Source organism: Punica granatum, chromosome 4 (genome assembly GCF_007655135.1).
Source record: "Punica granatum isolate Tunisia-2019 chromosome 4, ASM765513v2, whole genome shotgun sequence".
NCBI classification, from domain to species: Eukaryota; Viridiplantae; Streptophyta; class Magnoliopsida; order Myrtales; family Lythraceae; genus Punica; species Punica granatum.
In genome coordinates this window covers 16,392,479-16,420,328 of record NC_045130.1, presented here as the reverse complement: position 1 = coordinate 16,420,328, position 27,850 = coordinate 16,392,479, and the positions used below count along the sequence as shown (strand labels likewise).

Below are 27,850 nucleotides of genomic sequence, written 5' to 3'. Positions count from 1 at the left end.
CGTCAACTGGTTAATAATATCCTGGAAATTACTCATGTGCACAGCCATATCACCTCCATCCTGGTAACGAAGATGAACCAGCTTCTTCACGATGAATGCCTTATTTTGCGGTGCCTTCCTCGCATAGACATTTGTCAATTTATCCCACAAAGCTTTCGCATTTGTCTCATGAGCAAATTGATGATAAATACTATTGTCTATCCACTGCCGAATCAAACCAATAGTCTTCCGATTTGTGCGTTCCCAAGCCTTGTCTCCTTATCTTTGGGTTTCGCGGAATCCCCTTCAATGGGATCGTACAAATCCCTGCAAAATAGAAGATCCTCCATCCGAGACTTCCATATAGAGTAGTTGGTTGCATTCAACTTGAACATAGATCCTGTAGACTCCTCCATCTCGAAAATACCGGAAAAACTCAAACTTCTCTAACCCGAAGCTTTGATACCACTTGTTGGGAAGGGATGTATTCAACCAAACAATAACGCAGCGATTAATCTTCCTCCCCTACTAGTGTAATCGAGATAGGAACTAATCAAATCAACCAACAAGCAGTAAAGTAAAAGAACACCAAGAATTTTACGTGGAAAACCCCGATGCGGGGAAAAACCACGGGACCAACTCCGAATCAACGATCCACTATGAATGAAGATTATACAATGTCTTTCATCAAGGTTAAACCCTTGGATCACCAAACTCAAGAGAAACACTATCTTGGATCACCCAAATACTAAATTCGTCACTCACACTGGGTGGTTCACAAAGTCAGCTGAAACAGCACTTACAGAGCTCGAATAGAAATTCTGACCATTCAGAACTTAGCCCCACGTGTTGTGAAGCTGCTGTCAAAATTTCGTCCCAATTGGAGTTCGTTTGACGTCCCGATCGAGGTTTGATCTCCAGCTGCGCGCTGCCCCTGTTGATCCGAATTCTGCTCTGTTCCCCTCTGTTATTCTGTGCTAATCTGCTGCTATTCCTCAGCTGGTTTGCTGAAAAATAAACCCTAACAAAAGTGGGTCCTTGGGCCTATTAAAGCCCGATAAAAGCCCAATACAATTTAAGCCCAACTTCCTCCGAATCAACGATCCACTATGAATGAAGGTTATACAATGTCTTTCATCAAGGGTAAACCCTTGGATCACCAAACTCAAGAGAAACACTATCTTGGATCACCCAAACACTAAATTCGTCACCCACACCGGGTGGTTCACAAAGTCAGCTGAAACAGCACCTACAGAGCTCGAATAGAAATTCTGACCGTTCAGAACTTAGCCCCACGTGTTGTGAAGCTGCTGTCAAAATTTCGTCCCAATCGGAGTTCGTTTGACGTCCCGATCGAGGTTTGATCTCCAGCTGCGCGCTGCCCCTGTTGATCCGAATTCTGCTCTGTTTCCCTCTGTTATTCTGTGCTAATCTGCTGCTATTCCTCAGCTGGTTTGCTGAAAAATAAACCCTAACAAAAGTGGGTCTTTGGGCCTATTAAAACCTCATAAAAGCCCAATACAATTTGAGCTCAACTTCCTCCAAATTGAAGGGATACCTAACAGTATCAGAGGTCACAACATCAACTAGAGACTTCGCGAGAAGAGGAGCTAGAGAAAGTGCCTCAGCTGCAGTTGAGAAGATCAAGCCGACTAAGGAAATCAAATCCCAAGTACGTCAGTGCGGCTCTTGTTCAAAAAAGTGATCATCCTCCCAGACGACATTGGCGTAAAGAATCAGTGTTGAGGGGGAGTGATGGAAATCAACACTAATTCTTTGTTAGTGAAATGTCTAGAGCAATGTAGAATAATCTAGGAAGATAATTCGGGATGTAGAATATCTTAGATCTTGGTATGGAATAGTCTTGAAAGTAGGAGTAGGAAAAATCTCGTGGACTATTCCAGGAATAGACAGAAATATCTAGGAGAGATAGAAGAAAAGAGAAAACGTATAAGCACCGACACATACACCTATATATATGTGTGTGGTGTATGAGAGTACAAGCACGGGAAGTCAGTGCATGCCTATCAAAGGGAGTGAGAGTATAAGAGAGAGAGTGTGTGCTCGTGTGAGAGTACTGTGGATGAGTGAGTGAAAATGTGTGTATATTTATGTCATATTTCCGTGATTAAAAAAAGTTAGTTGTCCGAACTGAAATTTACTAGATTAGTGTTCGGGAGAGCTCCTGCGATTGGTATTGGAGTACCTACAATTTCATCTACCTGTCTAAAAAATCTCTCTTTCTTCTTTCGTGTTCTCCCTTTGGCCATATCTCATTCTTCTTCCGTGATCTATGGTGTAGCGACGAATGGAACAGATCCTTGCAGGAAACGGGAAATGGTGATGAAGCCGAATTTTAAGGGGAGAGAGGATCCGTTTCTGTTCTTGTCCTATTGTGTTTTGGGTGATGAGGTGGAAGAGAAGAGGAAAAGCTTTATTGGGATGCATTAGAGAGGAAGAGGAGGAGGAGAGTGAAAAGCATTACAATCGATATATATCTCTCTCACTCTGACTCAGCCTCTCTCTCCGTGTCTGTACGTTTTTGGCATCATGCTTTCCATTTCCTTCTGTGTGGTGACTGGTGAGGTCTCCTCTCTGATTCATGCAAGATGGACGGGAGTTGCCTTCATCTTCTTCCTCACGGTACCGACCTGATTTCTTTTTGCTCTTTCTACACTATTTTCGATCACTTCTGTTCCTGATTGGTTGGTTATTGCATTCCATTTTAGGGTAAAAAGCATGTAATAAATATATGTTGTAACTCATGAAAGAGATTTCTACAGGCACAATTGGATGATTGGGCAGGGAAATTTTCCGATTGGGCAAGGCATGCGTCTTGAAGAAGGAACGACATTAACAATATGTCATATTAATGAGGTAAGAAGGTAATATTTACTAGAAGAGACCCGATCTTTAAAAGGTATTTTTAAATGTCAGCACTGCATTTTTTTTTTCTCTTAAGTTTATCATCCAACCTCTCAATTAGGCTTTGTGTCCTCCATCAAAATTTTTACTTCTAAGCACTAAAGCATCTCATTTCTTATAAACTAGATTAAATCATAGGATATTCTTAAATTCTTTCTCTGCTGTCATTATATGCAATTGTCAAGGGGATTTTGTATAATATTGTGAAAGGATATATTTCAGAATCAAATTTCGAACATAGATACATAATTGCTTAAATACTAAATAAAGTGTATTTGATAATATTGATAATAAAATGAACATAAAGAACTCAGAATATGAAATCTCGAAAAGCAAATTTACGATATTTTCATTATATTTTTTTCATTTTTGATAGCACTTTAAAATATTTAACTATCATTTCGTTTTTTTTTAATGTTAAATGAATGTTAGTTAACATGGACGCATATATTATTTAATTGATACATTACTAAGGCTACACTAGAAGATTGTTTGCACCCGCTGAATCCTGGTTCCTGAATCCAAAGTTGGACCCCAAACCTCCCACAGGACCCGCCGGGCGTACCGTGCACGATAGTGCATGTAAGGGGAGGAATCCGAAGAGTTTTTGCAATAGGATGGGATCAACCCTTCAAATTCTTAGGCTATGTAAGGGAGGGCAAGACATACTTAACCACCCGCACTAATCTTTGGAGGTTCTTATGTAAAGAGACAAGGATGTATTGTCTCCTAATCAATGTACTTCCTCGTAATTCTTGTGACAGCTCCACCCCGCATACACAAAATTTAGCAACCCAACCCCTTTGGCAACTATGATATACCAGTCAAACCAGCACTGAACAAATGAATTAAACATGTGATCGTATCTCTGTCTCCAAATGTAGACACGGTGAGCTAGGAAAAATTTCCCACATCTTTTATTAACATGTATAATTGCGTTTTGTGTGTGGCCCTTCTCATGTCTAGCCTTCAAGATGCATCATTGGGTCAGGAATATTTTTTGAGAAATATAATTTAGAAAATGGTTGTAGGAGTCAGATAGAAAGTCTGCGTTGCATATTGGCGTCTTTCATAATTTGGTATATGTTTGAAGATCGTAATGACATTGTCTTCTGGAAAGAGCTTTGGGCTTCGCAAACATAAGATAACAAGGAGCTGCAGTGGCCAAGGAGCTCGAGGATACAAAGTGTCATTGTAAATGGATATTTCTTGTGAGAAAAATGTAAACATAATTTTGATGCGCTTGCATAGTTCGCCAGAAAGAGGCTAATTACTAATCACAGTACGTGGTCAGTTAGCTTTTTTTTTCCTAACCCGGGGTGTTCAAGCTTCACCCGACTAATCCCTGGGGCTCTGTGAACCCCCGGCGGCGCACGGAGCGGACAATCACGCCAAATGCGCTCTGGTGGCTCCAAGGGGATTGGAACCTGGGATCGAGTGCAAACTTAAGCGCACCTTAACTATTAGGCCAAATCCCTTGGGGTTTGGTCAGTTAGCTATTAACATAACTGACATTGTTGAGGCAAAGTAATCTGAAAAGTCCGAACATTTGAAAACTTGGAGTGACATTATATATAATGGGATTGGGGAAAAAAAAAGTACACGTATGACGGAGACAGATAGGCTAATGCTTAAACTTAGGATTGTATGTGTGTACTTATTAAGAAAAAGAAAAAAGATATATACCTCTGTGTTGGAATGCGCAAAAGTATACGAGGAAGAAGAAATATGACAACTATATTTATAAAGTGTTAATATGATTTAAAGTAACAAAAGTTTGTAGTTAATAAGTTTCAATTCATGATTTCCAACCTTATCCACAAACTAATTGACATTTTGAATTGATGGAATACATTTTCTATTTCTTGAATCTTCCATATGCAATGCATGCGCCATTCATAAGTCTTGAAAATTCTAACATTGTCAAGATTATGCATAAATATTGAAAAGAAAAGTTGTAACCATGTCATGATGAATTTTTATTTTCAACATTATCAAAATTTAACACCTAAACCACATACACAAATTGAAGCACCCTATAATTCTACAAAAATTTAGGTGTGAGAAAAACAAAAAGTTCAAAAACTTATCTCCAAAAATCTAACTGTGTGCATGCAAAAAATTGTAGAAATATAATGGTAGCAATATTTTTCAAAGTTAGATCGGTTACGATATATGTGAGGTACATCCATTATTTATAGCATATCATACATGAAAAAAAATATGAATAGTACGTCATATTTTTATATATAAAAAATATGATCTAATTTGCTTTATGAAGAACAAATGTATAACAGAACATATTGATAAATGAATAAATCTACACCTATATGTTTTACAAAAATTTAAAATTCGTTTCTAAAAATAACTCAAAATTTGAGAAAATAAGAATCGATCTCAGAAATTTAGACCTATATGTTTTAAAAATTGTGAGATCTGTCTTTACCAAACATGCATATATATGCATATACAAATACATGCTTACATAATTTACATGCATACTATATATTATAATTTTTGTGCCTGAAGTATTATACAAAAAAAAAGGGATAGCAAGAGGCCCCACGTGGCCGTCATTCCTTCCCCAGCAACTCCACCGCCATTGACTCCTTCCATTTCTTTCTTGTTCTGTTTTTTCTGCTAGAAAAACCGAGAGAAACAGAGCAGAACAGAGGGGGAGAGAGAGAGAGAGAGAGAGCTAAGGTGCAAAGTTAGTGGAGAATTGAGGAAACGAAGTAAGGAGAGTCAGGATTTGGGAAACAAACCTCAGAATTGAAGTTGAAACTTGCAATTGCGTAGATAAACAACATGGTTTGGTATGTTCAAGCTGAAATAGTTGTGTTGGTTGTGTTTGTTTGTCTTATTTCTATTTGTTCTTTGGATTATCTTGCATGTGGGTAAACAATATGTGCGTACTAACTTGCATCATTTCATGAAGCATTATTCCGTAAATTTATCTAAGATAAAATTATAAAGAGATCATGGGGGGTAATGAGGTGCTACTTTCATTACTTTTAGTGCTAGATAAGCATACTAGAGATTAATATGGGATTGCTTTTTCATGAAAAAATTTTCTAAGTCATATTGAAATGGAGAACTAGCTTGCTATATAATCTATAATTTTTAGGGGAATAAACGTACTGTCAAAGAGTACGATTAGTTACTTGGTAGTATGATATATGCTTATAAATTGGTTTCTTATTAAATTTAATATCTGTCAGGGATGAAGTATACCAAAGCCATGTATCTCAAAGACTTGAACTTGGTGATTTATTTTTGGGAGTTATCGATGAGTACCTTATTCCATTGTGAAATGATGTATATATATATATATATGTATATATAAATATATATTACGTTAAGTGGATAGTAATGATGGTGTGATTAATAGGATTGATTATAATAAGAGGATTTGAGAGACGGTTTATGTTTGTGTTGTAGTCGTCTGTTTGAGGTTATGTGATTATTATAATTATTGCAAGAGCTTTAGCTGGTAATAATTGTATGGAGTGTATGAATTGATTTATGCGAATATAGGATAAGTGATGGATTCTAACGTCATTTATGAGATATGGATTGTATGGATGTTATTATTATAGGAAATATTATAATAATTTGGTAATAAGAACTTGGTGTGGGTCTCTGATGTGAGAAGGCACGGTTGCAGTTGATTGTGCTTGTGATTGTTGTTTGACTATAGCCATGGGACCGCTGGACCCGGCGGATTACAAAATGGGTCAGATCGGCCGTTGGACCCGGCGAAATATAAATAGGGGCCTGATCAGCCACTGGACCCGGCAGAATATAAATAAGGGCCTGATCGGCCGCTGGACCGGCGGAATTTAAATAGGGGCCTGATCGGCTACTGGACCAGGCAGAATAGAAAAATGGGCCTAATTGGCCGCTTGACCAGCGGAATATAAATTGAGGTCAACTCTTACCGCCAGAGGTTAATAGGCAGCCCCCGCTTATGAGACATGGATAATGGGAGTTGATGATGATATGAATGAGATGTGCGGGGTCACGATACCGTTATAACTCTACTGCGAGAAAATGCAACCCTATGACTATATTGATTGGTTGTGTTGTATATTATTTGTCTGGTTTGATTGCTGTAAATATGATGATTGTTGAGATTATCTGAAGTTGTTCTGTGAAAATCGTGTTGTTTGCTGATGCTTGATTTAGTTAGTGTGTGACTGTTAGGTGATGCTAAGTTAATAGTTAATTTTAATATTATTATATGGTTATAAAGATAATTGATTGGTTACAAATGAGTTTGGTAATTATTTGTACGTATTGCATAATATGCTGTGTTGGTGAATTAAATGATAGACTTGGGTATGCTAATATTATCTCTGTTTATTTAAAAATATATTTTTAGTTAATAATAGTTCATTTCACTCTAAAATTTTGTGCTTTCTGAGATGCAGCTCACACCCTGCATATATTTTTCCAGATAAGCTTCTAGCTACGCGGGAGAACTATTTTTGATATTGTGGATTAGCTTGGAGAACTAGGTAGGGACCTTAGTTATTTGACAAGTATTCTTTTTGTATAGAACGTATTTGAATATGTTACAACCTGAAATTTTTGTTTAGTTGGTTTAATGAAGTGGCTCTCTTAGAATATGTGTGTGTGTGTGAGCTAGCTAGATTGGTTATATGTTGTTGAGAGTTATGGAAAGCAAGTTTTATATGAATAGTTTATGTAATAATGAATATCGAGGAAATATAGGAGAAATTCAGCTGAAATTTCGGGTCGTAACAAAAATAAAAATAAAGTTCATTTTCTACAAAAAAAAATCGAGAGAGTAACAATCGGTTCCATAAATCTATGTTTATTTGTTATAAAAATTGAAAATTTAAAATTCAAAAGATAAAGAAAACTCAAAAATCGAAAAAATAATGAACGATCCCACAAATCTATATTTATATATTTTTAAAAATTAAAAATTTTATTTTTTTAGAAAAAGCTCGAAAAAGCTCAAAAGATCAAGAAATTTTCATTTAAAAACAAAGCGTTTCGGGGTCATCTAGTTGTCCACCTCAATCCCGCTTTTATATATATATATATATATATATTAGTCATGAAGGCATGCATTGCATGAGGTAAAACGTGATGTTTCTTTTTTCTTTTGTCAATTGGATTATATATCATATATAAGCTTATTTCAAACAATAAAGTAAGTAAAATATATAGTTATGCATATAAATCATAATTTACAATCAATAAAAATAATTATATTGGATATATATATATGACCGTTGGTAACTAAATTTTACAAATAAAGTAAAAATTATATAGTTATTTTAATGTTATTCATATATAATTATATACTTATTTTAATGTTAATATCAATTTGATTAGATATTAAATTTATCTTACATAAAAAAAATTCAAGATTATCAAAAATTATGTAGATGATGATCTTCTTAGAAGTTTCAAAATTATTCAATTATATCAATATCTAATAAAAACATGATTAATTGCACCAAAAATCACGAACTGTCACAGTTAGTTTAAATCTAGCATCCATCCACAAATTCGTCAATATTAGTGACATGGCATGGTAACGGTGAGGACGTGGCAAATGGAATGCCATGTGGCAGTTAGCAGAGCTTTTTCTACGATGTGTGTTTTACTGAAAGAACAATTCGTTGGGCTAATTTCGTGGCCTTCGTTCTCAACATTCATACCACCGATTTGTGAGTTATTTGCGTCTTGAAAGATGATATATCAAGCTACAGTTTGAAAACAAGAATCGGGCCAAAATCTGAAGAAGTCTTGGTGTGTTTGGTTTTAGAGTTTAATAGAGTTGAGTTTTGAATTTAATTGGGTTGTAATGATTATGTTATTGAATTATGAGAAAAAGTGTGAAAAAGTAATGAATAGTTAAGAGAATTTAATATTAAAAATTGAATTGAGTATAATAGAGTTTTATGTGGGTTTATGTATGAGGTCCACCTTTTTTACTTGGGAAAATAGCTCCATATAACACAGTTTTTACCTTATTTTCACTTCTTAGCACGTTTTTAAAAGTTGGCACGGTCTAGCACGAATCATTATTTTATTCCCGAATCTAGCACGCCGTTAAACTCCGTTTAAAAACCCTACTAACGTCTTCTAACGCCGTCAAACTAACTGACGGCGGGTCTTCTTCTTCTCCTTCTCCTGCTCCTCCTTCACGACTCTACTTCTCGGCTCCTCCCGTTCCACCGATTTCCTCCTCCCGCAGCCCTCTCCAACTCCTTTCCTCGGCAATCTTCGCCACCGCCTCTTCTCCCTTACTCGCAAGGAGTCTCCTTCTTATCCTCTTTTCTTTCCTTCTATTTCTCCATTATCTAAGCTTGTGATTTGGGATGGTCATCTCATGTTTGCATATGTTGCGTCTTCTGAGCTTCCACTAGGCAAGCCCTGTAGGTGTTGAATGGGACTCAGTTAGGTGGACAGAGCATACAACTTTCATGGGGCCGCAGTCCCTTGAACAAGCAGGTTTTGAGAAATTTTCTGATCTCCATTAACATGCGAATTTAGCTGCTGTACAGATGCCCAACGATTCATGCACATCTGTTATGCTGTTCTCGCTGTAAGCATCCTTGTCTTTCATTTAATGAGTTGGCTTTTCTTTGGTGCAGTAATGGTTCTAAGTCGAAATCTGAGCTGGAGCTAGATAATTTGCAGGCATATCTCGGTGGTTGTATCTGTGAAGAGTCGATATTAGTAGTTGCTAACAGTGACCTTGTTGTATCCTCTTAGAGGATTCTCTGTTACATGTTAGTGAACATCCTTGTGTCGTGTGAATGTGTGCTGCAGGCAGGCACTGCTGTGTGTAATCTGATGAACTTGAGCTTGAGACTTGTCGCGAATGAGGTTTTGCTTTGATATTGCCTTTATCTTTTGCACTATGTGGCAAAGACCAATACTGATAGTTCAGCCGGAATGGATCTGAAAGGTCACCTGCAGCAATGAACTGCGTAATCGATTCCATACCGATTCGTCACATCCGCCAAAATAATAATGTTTCTAGCTTTACTATCAAATAGTCGTTTGATGAGGAAATGTTTCCATACGAGATGACAGACTTGAAAGATGAAAGGCTGGAATTATGAACAATGCATACATGATAATAAGAACACTGGAGTCACAACTACAGAGGCTAGCAACTCCCAAAACTTTTTACCCGCTTATTGTCTCTGAATTCCGGGAAGGTAGCTTGGAAGACCTAATCACATTAGACCTTTATTCAAAGTAATCCAAAAGACACAAAGGCTGAACTTTCCATATATATCTAAACCCGTCCATTTGAGCTTTCAATTGCAATGGCAGTCACTAATTGAAAGAAGAAAAAGACAAATAGCGACAATAAGAACCAGAAACTGAAGGAGCATTTACAAGCAAGAAATGTGGTAACACCCATCAACAAGATTCCCCAAGACTAAATATCCCAATCAATAACTACAAAAAGAGCAAAAAAGTCCATCATCAACCATGAAAGAGCCTACATCAAAAACTACTAGCTCCAAGTTCAATTCTTCTTCTTCTTCTTCTTGAATCTTCCATCATCAGATTGGGCTATACCACTACTCTGCTGACACCCATATTCTTGTCTAGCACCAAATGCTTTTAGTTGAGCCCTTGTTATGGGTCTCAGTTGTTGTTGCACTTGCCCTTGTTGCTTCTGTCGTTGCCCTTGCAGATGAGGATATGGCTGGGTTTGAGTTATAGCATTGAACTGCCCTCCATACTCGCCGATATAAGAGATCATCACTGGTTGATCGGGCATCTAAGGATAACATACGCCCACATCATTAAATTGTACAAAGTTGTTCAATCTATATTCAAATAATAATTGACAATTTTTGAATGACTTACACAAACATACGTATTGCCACTATCTGCAGTAAGGACTCCACAACCTTTCTTAGCTAGAGCAATTTCTTTAGATATTTGTGCCTTAGGAGTTGGTGTAATTTGTTTCCTTTTTGCTTGCAAATAGAAATGAATGATTATAGTGAAAGTCGTATAGAATTCATTAACATAAGATATACCTAACTTGCCTGTAACTTTGGAAGTCTAATATCAGAAACACAACCAGGTCCAGCAGAAGGAACCTCTGGTACAACAGGACGTTGTTGGTCTTGTGTAATCACCTCGTCCATAGAATGTTGACTCATGTCTCCTGGCTCAATATTGCTCATCTTTATAACAAGTCCAACATGCAGGAATGCATTCAGGCTTAAAAAAATCATAAAATGAATATATTCCACCAATATAACCTAGTAATACCAAAAACTCACCTGAGTTGTGAAAGATTCAGCTTGGCTATCTTTTTTTTTTCTACCTCTCCTTTTATGAGTTGTGGAAAGTTCAGCTTGGTTATTTTCTTTCTTGTTGCTTCTTCTTCTTGTAAGTTCTTTTTCACTGGCATCTTTGTTTCGAGAATTCTTTGGCCTCCCTGGCATTTTTCTCACTTGTGGAGGCAACACTGGTGGATCTTGTACTTTAGCCCACAAGTTCTTACCATTTAGGGGTTCAAGTGGTTGTTCATATGCTTTCAAGTACGTCTCTCTTTTAAAGTACTCATGCACATACTTCTGAGGTTCTTCTCTGTTCCAATAAACAATGCAACCCATAGCGTGTAGACAAGGAATGCCATTGAGGTTCCACCTTCTACAAGTACATGTCATTCTCTTTAAATCAACTACATAACCTTCCCCAAGATCAGCAACCTGAAATTTTGATTCCCCAGCATATACAATGGTGCAATGCCTACTTAGTTCCCTAGCCTCCTCAACTTTCTTTTTCACCCTTGGGCATAACTCATCAGTAGACCCAATCACCAATTGCTTCTTCTTAGCCATCCTTTTCATCAATCTAGTTCTAATATCTTCCAACATATCTATCAATGGTTTAGCCCTTGCTTGCAAAATATAGGCATTAAAGCACTCACATATGTTGTTGTGAACAATTTCACATTTATTCCATTCACTAATAAAAGCTCTACAAAACTTCTGAGGACCTACCTGCATAAACTGATCACATGCATTCACTGATACTGCTCTCATCTCTTCCATTATCCTGAAAAATTCAGCATCAGTTGTGCACATGACTGCTCTCTAGAAAAGGGACTTCAGAGCCACACCGCCAGTATTTTTTTTCCAGTTAGCATAAATATGTCGAGCACAGTTTCTATGCTCTACATGAGGTAGAAGTACCTTTACTGCCTTCTCAAGCCCCTGCATTATTTTAAGAAGAAGAAGAAGAAGAAGAAGAAGAAGAAGAAAGTAAGTCACTGAATACATGGTTATATGGCAATTGAACTAAAAGGAACTAGCAATTTATATAGAAATGATTACTTTTTGCTGATCACTGATGATTGTCCACCCATATCCATCCTTAATTCCCAAATCTTTCATTAAAAGATCAAGAAACCATCTCCAGGAATTCTCATTCTCTCCTTCCACCACTGCCCATGCAAATGGGAACATTTGATTGTTCCCGTCTCTACTTACAGCACTTAACAGTTGGCCCCCTAACTTAGATTTTAGAAAACAGCCATCCAACCCGATTACTGATCTACAGCCCTCTAAAAATCCCTTTCTCAAGCTATCAAAACATACATAAAACCTCTTAAATCTGACTGCACCATTAGGACTCCCTCTATCGAGCACAACCTCAAATGTGCTCGTTCTATTCACTTTTTTCAACTCAGCTATGTAAGAGGGCAGCAAGTTATAATGCTCTTCTAAGGTCCCAAGAATCTTTTTACGTGCCAGAGATCTAGCTTTGTAACATGTAGTCTTAGTAACGGTGATTCCTAATTACACATTCACCTCTCGCATAAAGTCTGGAATTCCCCAATTCAGATCAACTCGAAACTTTTCCAAGAAGTGACTTGCTAACCACTTATAGGTTGCTTGGCTGTTCTTTGAAGCTCGGGAACAAACGTGATTCCCCTCGAGTTTCTTCACAGCAAAGCCTTCTTTCTTGAAAGTCCAACTACCATAGATTCTCCATGTGCATTCTTTATTCTTGCAAGTAGCCTCAATCTTCTTATCGCCTGTCCTTTTCCAAAGTATGTTAAACCCTTGGAAAATGGCATAGCCTTGCACAACTTTCTTGAACTGATCAGGGCCCTCAAATATCAAATTCTTTGAAAACTCGACCTCATTAATGGGTGTGTTGGGATTAAAAGTTATGTACTTTTTCTTCCCCCTTTTCCTTTTCTTCCGTCCCTCATCTCCACTATTGTTATGAGTGACCACCTCATTGTCTGAATCAACATAATCACTGAAATATTCAGTATCAGTTCCCTCTTCAGCCCAGTCATCATCATTACCAGCATCAATGTTACATGCTCTCATCATCTTGGCAAGAACCATTTCTTCATTATCTTCTTCACTACCTAAGTTACTCAAGCCATCATCATCAGTTGCACTTCCATCATCATCATGATCTGAACTAGCATGCTGAGAAGGACCATATTCATCTTTATCATCATCGTCATCCTCTACTCCATCATCTTCTCTATAAGTTTCGGCTTTTTTGTCAGCTTCAACATATATATCCACTATTTCATGCTTCATCCCATACTCAACCATCTTCCACACTTCAATATCAGTGTTCATGTCACACAACCCAACAACCAAACTAGTATTAGGGATCAAATACCACATCCTTTTTGGTTCCTTATACCCAAATTCACCAAGTATACTCCTTAACTCGACCCAAGACACCTTATCAACGTCCACAAAATAAATGGTAGATGAACCCCCAATGTACTTAACTTGTGGCCTAAACTCCATATATCCTCCATGGTGTAGCCTCAAACCAAACTCAGTTCGAACCCTAAAATAGCCAGAGCATGTAAAAATTATCAACACAAATTTATTGTCATAAAATAATCTTACAAGATAAAATAAAAAAAATCATCAGCTAGCAGCGTGACAATCTTTCTAACGGTGCAATATTATTCCTACAGTAGAGTAGTCGATGCTCAATCACCAAAGCCTGTGGATATTCCTATTGAAGGTCCAAGTTTTAGCATGAAATTGCATGATGGTGACATTTCTTGGCATTGTGACACTGAAGAAATACTACTGAAGGAAACTCTAGCAGTTTACCTACATGACTGTAGGTACTGCCCACAACAATTAAAGCAAAAATTTGTGAATTCTGAGCAACTTTCTCTTGACCTCAACATATTGTTATCGCCAGCGATTCAAAATGCTCAAAGAAGCTGAAGTAATTGGTGAAGATAACACTAAAGTAATCAGTTGTGAAACAATTGAAGTAACTAAATGTTTTAACTTACATTGTTTAACTTTGATTTCAGTAAACAAATGAATAAATCGACAACTTCAAGCATGCAATTTAAGGCCACCTGCACAGTAAGGGAATAATCTAAGTCAATTTGTCTTCTTCGATGTAGTAAAGAAGTAGGGCCCCAACGCAATAAAGAAACGGGGAAAATCGCATATAATAACAGTAAAAGAACAAGGGAACTTACTAAAAAAGCAATCAAACAAAAAAGCAAGTCCAGTTGGGACCATCACATATTCCCTCTCTCGTAATTAAACAAAAAAGTCAGTCGGGACCGCTACCTATTCCCTCTTTCTCAAACAATCAACGAATGAATTTCAAAACACCAACCACCAACCCAAACAAGAAATGATTGCGATAGACACCTGCTTCCTCTCCCTCAATCAGAGAAACTAAAAAGGATTTATCCTCATGAAATTGCTCTTCAATTATTCTAGGGTTTTGTTATGGAGAAATCGAAGGAAAGAAAAGAGGATGAGAAAGAGACTCCTTACGATTAGGGGAGAAGAGGCGGTGGCGAGATTGCCGAGGAAAGGAGTTGGAGAGGGCTGCGAGAGGAGGAAATCGGTGGAACGGGAGGAGCCAAGAAGCAGAGTCGTGAAGGAGAAGCAGGAGGAGGAGGAAGAAGAAGACCCACCGTCAGTTTAGTTTGACGGCGTTAGAAGATGTTAGTAGGGTTTTTAAACGGAGTTTAACGGTGTGCTAAAACCGGGAATAAAATGGTGATTCGTGCTAAACCGTGCCAACTTTTAAAAATGTGCTAGGAAGTGAAAATAAGGTAAAAATCGTGCTATATGGGGCTATTTTCCCTTTTTACTTTGAAGAGTTGATTTTTGTTGTGTAGTAAGTAGAGTTAAAGTTAGAGTTAAAATTTTAAAATTCGATTGCGAAAGCAAACAGAGTGTTACAGTATGTTTGGTTTTAGAGTTAAGTAAATTTGAGTATTTATTTTAATTGGGTTGTAATGATTGTGTTGTTGAATTATGATAAAAAGTGTGAAAATATAATGAAAAGTTAAGAGAATTTAGTATTAATAATTGAAGAGAAAATAGCCTCATATAACACATTTTTTTACCTTATTTTTACTTTCTAGAACGTTTTTAAAAGTTGTCACGATCTAGCACGAATCACCATTTTATTCTCGGATCTAGCACGTCGTTAAACTCCGTCTAAAAAGGAAGTGAAAATACGGTAAGAACTGTGCTATATGAGGCTATTTTTTCTTTTTTTATTTGAAGATTCACCGCCCATAAAAATTTGAAAATTAGTGTGGAGCTTTATAATAATATCAGGAACATTGGTTAAAAGTTTCAGGTATCTTTTAGATCAGACGAATCACAAAAACTATCAAAATTAGAATACCGAAAAAAAGGATAAATATTTTTCATCTGAAAATTCACTACTTAGAAAAATTTGAAAATCTATGTGGAACTTTATAATAATATCAGGAACATGGGATAAAAGTTTCATCTCGTTTTGAGATCGGACGATTCACAAAAACTATCAAAATCATAACACCGAAAATATAGGTAAATATATTTTATCTGAAGATTCACTCCCCAAAAAAATATGAAAATCTGTGAGGAGCTTTATAATAATGTTAGGAACATGGGGAAAAAGTTTCATCTCGTTTTGAGATCGGACGGTTCACAAAAACTATCAAAATCAGAGCATCGAAAAGAAGGGTAATTATTTTTTATCTGAAGATTCACCTTCCAGAAAAACTTAAAATTTTGTGTGGAGCTTTATAATAATATCAGAAATATGGGGTAAAAGTTTCACCCCGTTTTGAGATCGGACAATTCACAAAAGCTATCTAAATCACAACACCGAAAACGAAGATAAATATTTTTTATCTAAAGATTTACCACCCAGAAAAATCTGAAAATTTGTGTGGAGCTTTATAATAATATCAGGAACATGGGGTAAACGTTTCACCTCGTTTTGAGATCGTATGGTTCACAAAAACTATTAAAAACACCGAAAAGAGAGGTAAATATTTTTTTATAGAAAATAGCCCCATGTAGCACAGTTTTTACCTTATTTTCACTTCCTAGCACGTTTTTAAAAGTTGTCACGATCCAGCACAAATCACCATTTTATTCTCGGATCTAGCACACCGTTAAACTCCGTCTAACGGTGTTTCACGGTTTTTAGACGGAGTTTAACGGTGTGCTAGATCCGGGAATAAAATGATGATTTGTGCTGGATCGTGATAACTTTTAAAAACGTAATAGGAAGTGAAAATAAGGTAAAACTTGTGCTATATGAGGCTATTTTCCCAAAATTGAATTTAATGGTTAAAAAAATTAAAGAAAATAAAAAAAGTAATAATTGTATTGTTGACTTTTGTTGTGTAGTGAGTAGAATTAAAGTTAGAGTTAAAATTTTAAAAATCAACCCTAAAACCAAACAGGCTCTAAATCTCTGTTTGAAGTTCGGTTTTTATCATCCACCTCACGAACAATTTGTTGTTCTTCGGGGCATTCGTTCCTATTACTCAGGCCACCGATTCGGGAGTTCATATTGGCTATGGAAAGCTCATATATTGAGCTACAATTTGAAGTCAAGAATCGGGCCAAAATATGAAGAAATGAGTTCGAAAATGTTGCTTGAAATTCAGTTTTTATCACAAAATTAGTAGCTTCCGATCGCAATATCCCTCACACGCTTCAACAAAAACCCATTAGGGAAATCTGACCATATGAACGTTTCAAACTGAAACTAACCCTACGAGAATTCGCCATTAGGGAACTATGGCGAACCAAAAATTCTCGTAGAGTTAGTTTCCGCCTGAAACGTTCTTATGGGCAAATTCCCTATTTTGTAAGGAATTTACAAAATTTTACAGCCAGGATTTCGTTGAATCATTTGATACGAACTATGCACAGTAATTTAGTTTAGCTATACTAGAATTAAATTCAATTTTATGCTACAATAAATAACAATTAAAAAAAAGCAAATAAGCATTGTTGAAATACTTATTTTAAATTCTGGCATATCGTTCAATTAGAATTTTTAAAATTTACAACTTAATTGTTTCAAATTTACATTACCAGTTAGATTTTTTTAAAAAAAAATTGAACTTGTATTAAAAATTATTTATATATTTTTTAATATTTTCAAAATTTTAATAAAAACCTTTAATATTTTCTTCTTTCAGTTTACCTCTTTTTATAAATTTTTTATTTTGTAAAGTTTTTAAAAAATTCGAGGGAATATTCCATCGGTATTACCCAGGGAATACGGAGGGAAAGTCCCTCGCTATATTCTTTTATTTTTTAACTTTTTAAATTAACAGGGAAATTCCCTTGGTATGTATTTTTTATTTTTTAAAATTTTCTTATTAAATTTGATTTTTAATTTTTATTTCTTAAATTACCGAGGGAATTATTCCCTCGATATTCCCTCAGCATTACCTAGGTAATACCGGGGAAAATTCCCTCTATAAATATTTTTAATTTTTTTGAATTTATTTACCGAGGAATTTTCGCTCGAAAATCGGCTGAAAATCAGTTCCCTGGGTATTCTCTTGGAAATTTCCCTCGAAAATACCGAATATTTTAGTAGTGTATGAAACCTTTCTGGTAGATTTGCAGAGGTTTGTAATTCTCAAGCAGCAACTTTCTTTAGCCCACAAACTTCATAGGCAGATAAAAAGATCTTTCATATTAAGACCGTCGACTGCAATACAATTTGGTATTACCAAACGGTCCAAGTAACATTCACTGCACTTCCTATTTGCATCTAGTCATTGTTATGCCGGTCATCAATATAAATATATAAAAGCTAGGGCGCCTTCTTTAGTGAGCGACACCACCCCATTTTTTAAGAGCCCTCGGCTCTTTGTTGATCGACCTTTGAAGTACTTTGAAGATTTAATTCAAGAGGAGATGCATTTATTTGTTTAATGCTTAGAGGATGCACCATATTCTTCCTGCCAGTAATTTGACCTTTTAATTATAGGTCAATGAATCTATATTATATTTTAATTGTGCCGTATTCGACGTATTTTAATTATTTCACTATATTATTTGTATGTAATTATTACGGGAAGATTTTCTTCTTCCCGAAGTAATTAATTCATTGTATCATATGTACCATAATTATAGCTAGCAAATTAGGCCTGTATATTTTTCTTTCTTTCCTTAGGAGTTCTTTCCCATTTTACATTTGACGCTTCTTGTAAAAATTGAGAATTAAGTTCAACGAGAAAGTAAGCTTTCAGTGCTCAATTGATTATTGATATGGTATCAGAGCTATGGTCCTGTGGTCAACCGACTTTTCTCTTCGCCCGAAGTTGGTCCTTTGATTGGTCAGATTTCTCTTTATCATCTTATCATGGTTTTATGAATGACGAAAACTGATCAGTCTCCTTCGGGCACGGCTATCCCGTCTGCCCTTGTTCTAAGTCCGTCGGATGGCCTTGGCACTCAGCTTATTTCATGTCTCCTCAATGATAGAAATTAGATCACATGGTCGAAGGCAATGCGTACTGCCCTCCGAGCTAAAAGTAAGCTCGGCTTTGTTGATGGATCAGGGCCAAAGCCGAAACCTGGAGAGTCACATGTCAAGCAGTGGGAGACGTGCAATTCAATGCTCGTCTTTTGGGTATTGAATCATATGGAAAAGGATCTCCAGGTAACTGTCATCTCCACCGAGGATGCCAAGGTTCTTTGGGATGATCTCAGGGTGGAGATTTGCCTATTTTGTTAGGAAGGACGATTGATTTCGAACTATTATTCGAAGTTGAAAAGATTATGGAACGAATTAGAAAATTTTCTCAAAAACCTACCTTCATGTGTGACGCTGCAACACAGCTCGCAGCGCAACCGGAGAAGGAGCATGATCATCAAATTCTTATGGGTCTTAGCCCTGATTATGCCAATGTTTCACTCCAATATTCTCAGTATGGAGCCAATGCCCAACTTGAATAAAATCTACGCAATGGTGGCTCATGAGGAAGTTCAGCGGTCTGTCCATCACAGTAGAGAGTCAGGGTCGGGTAATGTAAGATTTGCAGCCAGGGACGGGGCTGGTTTCAATTATGGTAAAGCAGACTTCAATTTGGGCAATGGTGGGAGCTTGCGACTACCACACAGGGGAGGACGTCCTTATTGTGATTATTGTGGACGAGTCGGATACATCCAAGCAACTTGCTATCACCTCAACGACATGCCAAATACCAGGTAGACATCAAACAATTACGGGCAGCAGAAGAACAATTATTGCTCGGGTGCTGGTCGGCAAAATCAGCACGTAATAGGTTAGGGGGAGCGTCCACCTATCGCTCGGGCTAGTAGCAGTTCAATAGTACCAGACCAGACCAGCAAAATTTTTCGGCCCAAGGATCGTGGAAACTGGTTGGCCAGCCCAATGCATACCAGGCCCAACCCACAACTCAAATGGCTAATGCCTCTCAAGTGGGCACCTCGGCAGCTCTCAATCGGCTGTCCAAACTGTCAGATTCACAACTCTAGCGGCTTCTTGGCATGTTTGGCCAGGATATGGTGAGGTTGAACTGTTACCTTGTAAGAATTTTTTTCCCCGTGAATTCCGGAGTTGAATGGATAATTGATTCTGGTGCATCATGACATATGACGGGCTGCTTTTATCACTTGGTCGATGTTATTCCCATGAACAATGGCCCCTCAATTCATGAACGGAACAGGGTAACTCGAGCCACTGACAGGGGCAAAGTTCGATTCAGCATTGAGTTTGTTTTACACAATGTCTTAGTCATCCCTGATTTCAACTGTCATTTGATTTCTGTAGCACGATTGTCAGCTGATTTTGGATTTAGAATTCATTACATATCCGATCTTTGTCTCGTACAAGACCTCACCTCAAGGACAACGCGTGGAGTTGGTGAACTTTGAGGGGTTCTGGTGTTTGCGCCGGGTAGCTTCTCAAGATCGAGCACTCCAAGCTCAAGATTAGAGTAAGAATTTCCTTTGGCACAAGCGGCTAGGGCACCCAGCCAGCAAGTTAATGTTAAGCGTACTATTGCCTCTGTAGATGGCATTTGTGACATCTGTTGTCATACTAAACAAACACGCTTAAAGTTTCTGAATAGTTTGAATAAAGCTGCATTTCCGCTTCAGTTGGTTCATTGCGATATTTTGAGACCTTATAAAGTTCCTTCAATTTCGGGTGCATGTTATTTTCTGACGGTGGCAGATGATTATAATAGTGGAGTATGAATTTATTTATAGCATAACAAGTCAGAGGTCCGCCGTCGGTTAATTGGTTTCTACATTTTGGTCAAAAATCAGTTTGATGCAACTATAAAGACAATTAGAAGTGATAATGGGTCCGAATTTTTGTCACGAGAGGTACAGTACTATTTCTTGAATAATGGCATTATACATGAGATTTCTTGTGTTCACACGCCATAGCAAAACAGAAGAGTCGAACGCAAGCATTAACACATTATGGACGTTGCTAGGGCATCGCTTTTTCAAGCATCTCTACTAAAACAATTTTAGGAAGAATGTATTTCAATCACTGCTCATTTTAATCAATATAACTCCATCTTTCGTGCTCTCGGGTAAGACTCCATATGAGCTACTGTTTGGACCAGCCCCCAGTTACGACCATCTTCGGATTTTTGGGTCCCTTTGCTATGCTCACTACCACCCACAGTCTAAATTAAATTTGGCCCGAGATCGCGAAAGTGTGTGTTCCTTGGATATCTTCTTGGGAAAAAGGGATGGTGTGTCTACGATATCGAGTCTCATGTGTTGCTCGTGTCACGGGAAGGTCAGTTCCCCTTTGCGACCGTATTGTCAGACAGCAATGACACAACTCGTGTATAGCTCCTTGACACGGCAGGTCCTCCTTTTAATTCAGGAGAATGCGGTGGGCCTACAGACACAAGATGGACCAACCCATTAGATGTTCAGGCGGAGCTTTCCTGGCCCATAGACAACACTGATTCTATTGAACCCCAAACCCATCTATCGCCGGGCTCTCCCGGATTGGGACATAGATTTTCGCCCGGTTCAGCCTCTAGTAGTCCGACCCGACCCGTCACTGCTGTAATCAGTTCCGGTTTGTCTCTTTCCAACTCCGCTCCAGCTCTATCACCAGGAACAGCTCTGGACTCGTCACTGTCTATTCGATCTCGTGGGTCTTCAAGTGATCTGACAGAAGCTAGTGCCAATGATTTGCCTTTGGATATTGATGACACGGGTTGCCCCAAGAGAAATACTCGTCTTCCGGCCAAATTTAATGATTGTAATGTCACTCATATAGCTTTTTGCGTCGAACCCCCCACCCCTCCCCCAGGGCAAATACAATCCCTCGAAGTCCTCAGGTGCGTCCCTATTTCGCCTGGAATCCATAATCCACTCTTCGCCTACCGCATGGTGATCAGATTGCTAGGTGTGCAAGGGCGTGTCCCAAGGTGTGAGTGAGGGCGAAACCACCAGCCATCCGGGTGCTCCGGAATGCTATTACATTGTAGTAAATGTACGGGAAAAGGTAGAGCGCGTGAAAGTAGATCTGTAAGGTGCGAGAATTAAGTTTGCGTAGGTATTGAATTGCTAGATATTGAAGTGCTAGAATGTAACGACATGTACTGAAAGATATTGAAAAGGCACGCCGTTTGTGCGTTGTTGCGGGGAGTATAAAATAGTCTTGACTTCTACTATTTATAGACGTCTATAACATATTCCTATACACGATAAATTGGGAAAACAAAGACTAGCTATTCTAGAATTACTATTTAGAGATATCCACTTATTACCTAAATATCTAAATCTAATAAAATGAACGAATAACATCCTAGCTATGATGGAGAGCAATCTCCAATTATTCCTAATTACAAAAGAGAACAGACAAAGAAATAAAAGGGAATTTCCCTTACATGATGCACTCCCACCCTGTGCAATATCCATTCTTGTGCTACTGCCTTGAATGGAGGAAGTAAATAAGACAATTTCCAAAGTTATGGAAATGATCTTGTATGTCGTCATTCCTCCATCCCTTGCAATATATATGGACTCCCATGCAGTCCTCCATTACCATTATAGAACACCTCATGCATGGAAAGTACCATATGAGATATCCCCTAAAATGGTATCACCTTGCTACACACTCCAATCTCCAACTTGGTAATTTATCATTCTCGCACCTGAGATCTCTTCCATGTTCATTCACACCTCGCTTTGGAAGCAATCCTACGATTTCCTCCATTGAGCTGCCGACCTCCTCATGGCTGTAAGGGTCGGGTCTTGTCATGGATTTGAGTCCAACAGCGCCTTGGATTTCCATCGTGGGCTGTCCCTCGTGCACGGGCCCTTGCTACTTGATCTGATTAATCATGGGCTGCAGTAATGAGTCCAATTGAGTCCATAAAATCGGCCTTGTCCGTCACGTGCCTCTCGAGCTTCCTAATTTATGCGTGGTGTGAAAATCGGGTGTAAATAGAACCATCCAATATAACATTATTTAACTTACTCTGACATTGATGAGACCCATACGTCATTTCTGGCGGCTGTTGATTCTGAGTCCGAGCCCAAGGACTTACTCAGAGGCTATCCGGGTTCCGCATTGGGGCTTGGCTATGGCCAAAGAAATCCAGGCCTTATAGCGGAATGGTACTTGGACGATTGAAAAAGTGCCTCCCGGAGGACGGTCCATCGCTTGCAAATGGGTCTTTAAGATCAAGCGTCCAGCATATGTGTAAGATCTGGTTTTTTTTTTTTTTTTCTAACGCATGCATACATATACTTATACATATGTTGTTAAATATATATATATATATATATATATATTATACACGCCCCTTTTAAAAAAAAATTAAAGGGGAGCATGGCTCCACGTGGCCTAACATCCTTCCCCCTTAGCAACCCCATATCCACCGTCTTATCACACCCATTTCATTTATATTTTTCCCCTTCTCTTCTATGTTCGGTTTGGCTACGGGAAGAACGAAGAAGAACAGAAGGAGTGAGCAAATGGAAGAGGAAGAGGACTAAGCTTGGAGTTCTTGATTTGTAAGTTGATTTTCATGACTTAAAACATTAGTAATTGCTGGTTTTAGGTTTATTTTCAGCTCAGCTTAGCCTAAGGTCGGTTTTGTTGTCGAGCTTATTTGAGGAGAAGAGCCATCTGTGAGTTTCTCCTTGTTAAGGCTATGTTGAAATCAGTTAGTTGAGTTAGTTATATGATCAGGAAGTGGTAAAATTAGCTGGAAATTAGAGTTATTCTTGATGGAAGCCCAGTAAGTAGGGAGTGAGCGGTAGATGTTAGATTGCTAATTAGTTTGGATGTACTGATAATTTTCGAATTTCCTTTGGGGTTGAGGTTATATACTTCAATGTATTCTTCCTTATATGATTTGGGAAATGGGGGAGCACCCGAGAGGATGAGGTTACGCTTAGAATTAGGTAAATTGAATGATATGCTTAGGTATGTGAGATTGATTGTATTATTATTACTGTTTAAGCTTTGTCTTGCCTATATGTAAGTTTTGTGATAAATTGAGGTCGTGATTAGGTAAAATATTGGATTGGCAAAGTTCAAGGTCGTAGTTAGTTACGGTTATTGAGTGGTAGCCTAAGGAACAGGGGAAGTTAATTATACTTCCATGTGGCATGAGAAAAATCCGATTTACAATGTTAAGGTCATGGAGATGGCTAGAATGGAAACTTCGATTTAAAGAGTCGGTTTGCTGCCTTGCACTAGTTTTTATTGGGTTGAAATTTTCTATTTTGGTGTGAATGATCTTCATTATGTTGAAACTCATCGTGAGAAATCTATGGATAGATTAAGTTGGAAATATATATAAGCATATACATATTTATACTTGATAATTTGTTTTTAATGAAAATTAAGTGAGCGGTGAAAAATGATTATATATATTTTAGTTATGAATTTGCTCATTTTACTGTTTAAAATATTATTGGGATTAACTAGTTTTGTTTGGGAATATTTTCATATTTTTGAATTAATTGTGAGAACATCGAAGGGTGAATTGAGTAATAGGAAAGGTTGGGTACTAACTTGCATCATTCCATGAAGCATTATTCTGTAGATTTATCTAAGATGAAAATTATAAAGAGGTCATGGGGGTCAATGAGGTGCTACTTTCATTACTTTTAGTGCTAGATAAGCATACTAGAGACTAGTATGGGATTGCTTTTTCATGAAAAATTATTCTAGGTCATATTGAAATTGAGAACTAGCATGCAATATAATCTATAATTTTTAGGGAATAAACGTACTGTCAAAGTGTATGATTAGTTACTTGGTGTGATATATATATATATATATATATATGCTTATAAATTGGTTTCTTGTTAAATTTAATATCTGTCAAGGATGGAGTATACAAAAGCCATGTATCTCGAAAATTTGAACTTGGTGATTTATTTCTGGGAGTTACCGGTGAGTACTTCATTCCATTGTGAAATGATATATATAATTATATGTATGTTATGTGAATACTCTATTTCCTTGTGAAATTATATATTATAATTATATAAATTATTTAAGATGAATATAGTGGTAGTTAGATTAAGGAATCAGTCTTGCAATGTTGTGGGGAAGGATTTGAGGAATATGGCCTTTTATGTTTCACTTTGATTTGGGATATGCAGTGTGATTGAGTATGTGGATTGTGTAAGAAATATATGATGATAATGTGATTCAATTGGAATATGATTGGGGTTGTGTTTGTGTATACGGAACTATGATAATTTGGGAATAAGGATTTAGTGTGGGTTTATGATGTGTGATGGCATGGTTGTAGTTGACTGTGCTTGTGATTGTTGTTTGACTATAGCCATGGGACCACTGGACCCGGCGGAATATAAATATGGGCCAAATCGATCGCTGGACTCGGCGGAATATAAATAGGGGCATGATCGGCCGCTGGACCCAGCGGAATATAAATATGGGCTAGATCGGCCGCTGAACCCGGCGGACTATAAATATGGGCCAGATCGGCCGTTGGACCCGACGGAATATAATAGGGGCCTGATCGGCCGCTGGACCCGGCGGAATAAAAAAAGGGGCCCGATCGGCCGCGAGACTTGGCGGAATATAAATTGTGGTCAACTCTTACCGCCAGAGGTTAATAGGCAGCCCCCGCTTATGAGATATAGATATTGAGAGTTGAGGATGATATGAGTGAGATATGCGGGGTCACGGTACCGTAGTAACTCTATTGCGAGGAAATGCAACCCTATGGCTATATTAATTGATTGTGTTGTATATTGTTTGTCTAGTATGATTGCTGGAGATGTGATGATTCTTGAGATTGTCTGAAGTTGTTCTTGAAAGCCGTGTTGTTGCTAAAGTTTGATCTGTCAAGTCATTGTGTTGTGAGTTGCTATGGATTGCTAATGAATGAATATTTAATATTTATGTGATATTAGATATTAGAGAAATGATTGGAATAGTTGTTTGTATTTATTAGTAGGACTTAAATGTAGTTACTATATTGGATATAATTTTTAATATAGTTTGTATATATATAGATCGTATATGTGTGCGATGAGTTGATAGTTGAATTGGATGTGATTGTATTAATTATTTGAATATTAGGTTGGTTGCAATTAAATATTTATTTAATCATAATTCATTTTGCTTTGGAATTTAGTATTCACTGAGATGCAGTTCATACTGTGCATATATTTTCCAGTTGAACTAGGAGCTAGAGTTACAGTACATGAGAACTCTTTTGATATAGGGGATCAGCTCGGAGAACTAGGTAGGAACCTTAGTTATTTGATAAGTATTATTTTTGTATAGAATGTATTTGAATATGTTACGACTTGAAATTTTGTTTAGTTAGGGTTGGTGATTGGTTGAGAAAAGAAAATTACTCTCTTTTGAGATATATATATATATATATATTAAAGCTTGCTGGATTTGTTTGTATTTTTGGGAGTCTATGGAAAGTCGGTTTTATATGAATAGTTATGTGATAATTGATATCGATGAATTTTAAGGGAATTGTTGCTAAAATTTTAGGTCATGACAATATGGTACTATTGAGTGCTCCAAGGCACGTTTCGAAGCAAAGGGATTCACTCGGGTAGAGGGTATTGATTTTAATGAGACATTTGCTCCTGTCGCTAAACTTGTCACAGTCCATTGCTTTCTTACCATTGTTGTTGCTCGAGGATGGGAGCTACACTAATTAGACATCAACAATGTGGTTCTATATGGGGACCTTGATGAGGAGATTTACATGTCTCTTCCATCGGGTTTTAGTTCTTCTCATTCGTAGTGTGTTTGTTGTTCGCGGAAGTCATTACACAGGTTGTAACAAGCTTTCCGTAACCGGTACTCCAAGTTTTTGACTGCCCTATTTCGTTATGGATTTTAGTAGTCAAAGGCAAATCACTCTTTATTCACCTCTGCCTAGGATGGTATTTTTCTTGCGGTGCTTTTGTACGTGGACGATATGATTTTAGTAGGCAATAACACAGAGGCATGCACTCACTTTAAGGAATATCTTCATCGGTGCTTCCATATTAAAGACCTTGGTCCTTTATTATATTTTCTTAGAATCGAGGTTTTGTGTAGTGATTCAGGCTTATTCCTCTATCATAGGAAGTATGCCTTGGACATTCTCACTGAATGTGGCATCCTTGGCTCTCGGCCAGCTTACAATCTTATGAAGCAGCGACATCGTCTCTCTCAAGATGCAAGTCATCCTTTCTCATATTTGGGCAGATATCAACGCCTAATTAAAAGACTTATTTATCTTACCATTACATGCTCGGATCTCAGCTATCCAATCCATATCCTGTCTCAATTCATGTAGCAACCTTGAGAGGTACCTTGGGATGTAACTGCACGGGTCTTGTTCTATTTGAAGCAGTCACTTGGTCGGGGCATTTTTCTATGCCGCACTTCATTAGCCTTATCAGCTTAGTGCAATGCAGATTGGGCTAGTTGTCCCATGACTAGGCATTGTCTGATAGGACACTTTGTCACTCTCAATGGTAGTCCTATTTTCCTGGAAGACCAAGGAGCAGACTACAGTCTCGAGATCCTCAGCTGAAGCAAAATATTGAGCCATGGCAGCTATAGTAAGTGAATTATTATGGCTTCATACTCTGCTGGAGTCCTTGGGAGATCCATGGTCTAGTCCGATGAATCTCTACTGCAATAATCAGGGCGCCCTACACATTACCACTATTGAGATTGATTGTCATTTTCTACGTCACCACATACGCTCGGGGGTTATCGCGACTAGTCATGTGCCTACGCAATTACAGCTAGCAAACATTTTCACCAAAACGGTAGGTTGTGATCGCTTTCAATTTCTCCTCAACAAGTAGGAAATTCGGAATCCTCATTCTCCAACTTGAGGGTGAGTATTACGGGAAGATTTTCTTATTCTCAAAGTAATTGATTCATTGTATCATATGTACCATAATTATAACAAGCAAATTAGGTCTACATATATTTCTTTCTTTCCTTAGGAGTCTTTCCCATTTTACATTGGATCTTCTTGTAAATATTGATAATTACGTTTAATGGGAATTAAGCTTTTAGCGCCCAATTGATTATTGATAGTAATAATATATAATTAAATATTTTAGACAAGGAGTTTCATTGGCTAACTCTCAGCTCTTTTAATTTTCTCGATTTTTTC

The 27,850-nt window shown here is 37.6% G+C and overlaps 2 long non-coding RNA genes across 4 annotated transcripts; both read left to right on the top strand.

Moving 5' to 3' along the window:
- Positions 1-2,002: 2,002 nt before the first annotated feature.
- On the top strand, positions 2,003-9,796 carry LOC116203266. 3 transcript variants are annotated; one of them, XR_004156239.1, is made up of 3 exons: positions 2,003-2,622; positions 2,763-2,856; positions 9,543-9,796. It is a non-coding gene; the product is annotated as an uncharacterized LOC116203266 (long non-coding RNA). The 3 variants fall into 3 exon arrangements; XR_004156241.1 differs by lacking the exon at positions 9,543-9,796 and adding an exon at positions 7,364-7,945; XR_004156240.1 differs by lacking the exon at positions 9,543-9,796 and adding an exon at positions 3,454-4,531.
- A 13,297-nt stretch (positions 9,797-23,093) lies between these two features.
- LOC116202349 lies at positions 23,094-27,757 on the top strand. Its single transcript, XR_004156047.1, has 2 exons — positions 23,094-23,231; positions 26,800-27,757. It is a non-coding gene; the product is annotated as an uncharacterized LOC116202349 (long non-coding RNA).
- Positions 27,758-27,850: the final 93 nt, after the last annotated feature.